This window comes from Trachymyrmex cornetzi, unplaced genomic scaffold (genome assembly GCF_001594075.2).
Source record: "Trachymyrmex cornetzi isolate Tcor2-1 unplaced genomic scaffold, Tcor1.1 scaffold1468, whole genome shotgun sequence".
NCBI lineage: Eukaryota > Metazoa > Arthropoda > Insecta > Hymenoptera > Formicidae > Trachymyrmex > Trachymyrmex cornetzi.
This window is the reverse complement of record NW_017296057.1, coordinates 9,773-14,240: the sequence shown is the minus strand read 5'-3', so window position 1 is coordinate 14,240 and position 4,468 is coordinate 9,773. Positions and strand designations below refer to the sequence as shown.

General features: G+C 32.8%; 1 pseudogene; it reads right to left on the bottom strand.

The window, feature by feature from the left end:
* LOC108757563 (uncharacterized) overlaps nucleotides 1-2,525 on the bottom strand; it is a 4,746-nt pseudogene extending 2,221 nt beyond the window's left edge.
* Nucleotides 2,526-4,468: the final 1,943 nt, after the last annotated feature.

Genomic DNA, 4,468 nt, shown 5'->3' with positions numbered 1-4,468 from the left:
ATCTTTCGTAAGTATCACGATTATAATACCAGAATGGCTTTGACGAATAACGCCATCTTCATGATGAGGCTCAAAACTTTTCAGACGACCCTCGTACTTCGAGGCAAATATCAGACATTAGTGGCATCAATAAACTCTATAGGTAAGGTTTCTTTCTCACAATTGTCTGTCGAAATCATATCTTCGTCAAGATTCACAAACGGCATAATCGATCGTGTACCTGTACAAAGTTTCCTGTAGTTAACAAAAAATAGAGGTAAATAAATTATCTAAACGTTCCAGAACTTTAATTCTCCGTTTTACATTAATACGTTTGGAATGTAACGTTGTTATTAATAATTGTGCCACAGGGCTACCTTCATTATGTAACCTACAACATATATACCCAAAAAATTAGGTAATATTTTATGACTATCTTTCGCCAATGCACTATTACAATTTTGTACAAGACATACATCTAAGAAAAGTAAAGAATCTTCTTCCATATGTGGATCAATATATGTCATTGCACAGCTCAGATATCTCACAGTTGAATTGTAATGATGCCGAAAACGTGTTAATAAATTCTGGAAATACATTACAAATTACATAATAATGTACGTACAAGGTCGAATTATAACGCACTAAACAATTAGATTTATGCAAGACATCAACATTCGGTAATTGTTGAATTAACCTCCTCACCTCCTCAAGGTTGATAAAATAGACTCATTCGACGCATTTTTGCACTACATGAAAAATGTGTCGCTTTGCCCCGCGAACCGAGTTATTAATTGTTATTAATTAAAGTTAACAGATATCCAGATTAGGAAATCTGTTGCATCGATGGCATAGAGGGTTAAACAAATTTTCTGCTTTACAGACAAATATTTAACCAAGACAAATACTCTGCTGTAAAAATAATCTTAAAACAAAGAATGTGTTTTTAAAGCAGAGAATTTGTGTAATTGAAGCAGAAAATATTTATTCTAGCTTAAATCGCATGTTCTCATGTCCTTCTATGCCATCGATGTGACGGATTTCCTAACCTGAATACTCATCAACTTTAACGATTAATATCTCGGTCCACGGGATAAAGCGATACATTTTTTTTGCCAGATTCATTCATTTCGTACAAAAACATGTCGAGTAAGTCTAACCTCACCTCCTCGAGGTTGATAAAAATATAGACTCATTCGATGCATTTTTGCGCTATATGAAAAATGTGTTGCTTTGCTCCGCGAACCGAGTTATTAATTGTTATTAATTAAAGTTGACAGATTAGGAAATCTGTTGTATCGATGGCATAGAGGGTTAAACAAATTTTCCGCTTTACAGACAAATATTTAACCAAGACAAATACTCTGTTGTAAAAATAAAAATTATATAGAAAATAATTTATATTCTTAAAACAAAAAATGTGTTTTTAAAGCAGAGAATTTGTGTAATTGAAACATAAAATACTTATTCTAGCTTAAATTACATGTGCTCATGTCCCTCTATGCCATCGATGTGACGGATTTCCTAACCTGAATAGTCATCAACTTTAACAATTAATCAGTGTTGGAACGTATCTAGATAAAAGTATCTTGATACAGTATCTAGATACTTTAGCTGTACCTAAGTGCATTATCTAGATCCTTATAGGCGGAGATACCTGTATATATTACCATGAAAAGTAACTGATATATTATTCAAAGTCCCAGTTCAAGGTGAACATACATAAAGCGTATTTTCAAAAATGTAAAGCTTTAAAAATTTATACTTTTAACTGATAATATGTCTGTTTTCTGTGGCTGAACTAGTGTACACTTTTAGAACTTAAAGTGAGATAGATATATGTTTGATATTTGTCGAAAGCGAGAAAGAAAGTTCTAGAGCAGTCTAGTGCAAGAACAGAAAACAGACTAAATATATTATTTAACAATATACATATATTACCATGACAAGTAACTGATGTGTTATTAAAGATGCCATTTCAAAGTGAACATACATCAAGTGTATCCACAAAAATTGAAACTTTTAACAATTTCAATGATTATCTAATAATTACTATGATAAGTAACTGATATATTATTCAAGGTCCTAGTTCAAAGTGAACATACATAAAGCGTATTCTCAGAAACGTAAATCTTTAAAAATTTATTTTTCAGTATTTGTTGCCTGATATGTACACAATAAAACGCACATTGCAGTGTTACATTAGCGTAATATGAAACATGATCGTTATTGCAGAGGCCGTATATTTTCCGTGTAACTATACTTTCTGATTCCACGAAACCATAATTCTGTACATCATCGATGATATTAGGTATGGCCCATCGACAGTCGTGAATTTTCACAGCCTTTTTCTCGGACGAATTGACTTGTGGTAGTTGAGCTTTGGACACAGATCTCAGTCGATTATATTCTACAATGGCTCCCGAGTTTGCTTTTACAGATGCCGGATTGAAATTGATCAAATGTAAGTCTTCCAGTGTACTCACTCGTGACAAACCTACGTAGGCTTGACCATCACTGAACACACTCGTTCTTAAATCCATCATTTTTACACGTAATTCCTTGACTTTTGTGTATAGTTATTCCATAACAGAGAGACAATGGAAATTGTTTCCGATGTACACCATTTTGTGGAATACTTCGAATAATACAATATCTACTTTCGTTATTATGATTTCTTTGTTAGCCGAAATAACGATTTTAGTGGAATCAATACGATTTCCGTCAACACAGCGATTGACTGCAACTACATTGCCTATCGTTCCATTGACAAGTCCCATAGTTACAACATGTTTCGTCGAATCATCACTTTAGCGCCAATTTTAATCGCTATTACTCTTTCAATGCCAGCTGTTTCCGAAACTTTGTCGTCTTTATCTTCCAAAATTTTGTACACTTTTTTTTTCGTTGCTGGAGCATAATCGATATCATCTTCTGTTATTAGTAGAATTTCATCACCGTCAATTTTATCGAGCATTGCCGTGTTCAAAACCTTGCACAAATAACAGAGTAATAAACATATTGTATCAACCGGTAATTGATTCATATAAGTGCAAAGTTCTTTCAATCTTTCGTTGCAACTACTTCCTTTGAACTGGAATTTTCTCGACTGAAAAATATTGTGTGTGTGATGTCAGAATCCGTTATCAAACCTTTTCGTATAATTAAATTGTATTTAAAAAAAAGAATAAGATGAGATCACCTTTATATTAATTACATTGAACGATGTTATAACAAATAGACCACAGATATTTATGTTATACTATTAGTTTTTACATTGAAAATGATCCGATCAGTATCGAAACGTCTGTACGAATATTAATCATATTAAAATTTTAATTGGCTTATAGCCCTTCGTGAAATTAATTAATTACTATTTCATTTTCGACTTTTAGCCTAAGAAGAGACGGACGCGGAAAAGACGGACGAGGAAGAAGCGAAGAATGTAAAATAACTATTTATAAAAATTATATGTAATTTATACATATAATTTTTATACTATATATAATTTTTATAAATGACTATAAAAAATTGATATAATAAACACATCTGTATGTGTCCTTGTTTACTTCGATAATTACCTATATTATTACAATTGTAATTTAAATTTGATATTTCCGAGAACTACCTATATTTACATTACGCCAAATTGACTAACAGACGACTTATGGTCGTCATAAAGATAATTCTACTTGCATTTTTAAAAATAATACTACTTGAGATTTTTAATTTAGCGAAGACAATACCATTTGGACATTACTTTTTCATTTGGTAGAATTATTTGATAGAATTTAACTTGAAATTTAGATTGAACCATATAGTTAGTTTTCTCATGGTACGAATGATACGTGTTATTACAATAAGTAAATAATACATCTTTTTTTTAAATATTGTTACGTCCGCGGCGTCCGAGTCGTGGAGACGCCTTCGCGAACGCGTTCACGCACTCCCGGCTCGTGGGAAATAAACAACACGAGGATGTATGAAAAGAACGAGAACCGTTTATTGAACAGCGCAGGATATACACACTCGGAGCACACGATCGAGAATATCGGTTAGCGGATCGAGAGACACGTCCGAATGCAGCGACGGCTCACGTCCAAATCCGCCGATCTTGTTTATCGACAACCACACGTGTCGCTGAACAACGTGACCTTCCGCACTTTGCGAATGGCGATCTACGGTGTCGTCCCGGCACGGGCGTAACACTATATATAAATAGAGAAGACAGTTTTAATTATATTTAATAAATTATACGTACATTAAAATTAAGTAGATCGTAAATATATTAAATAAACTAAATTTATTTCGATCGCAAAAACAGAATAAATTTTTATTTATAATCTTTACGTGTAATATATTTAAAGAATCATTAAAGTAACACCATTCCAATTTTTTGCCTGTTCCCAACATACACGTGTAGTGACCACGAATCATTTCTTCGCCCTCGTGAAGTATAGCGCTTATTACCGACTATCGATAATTTTTT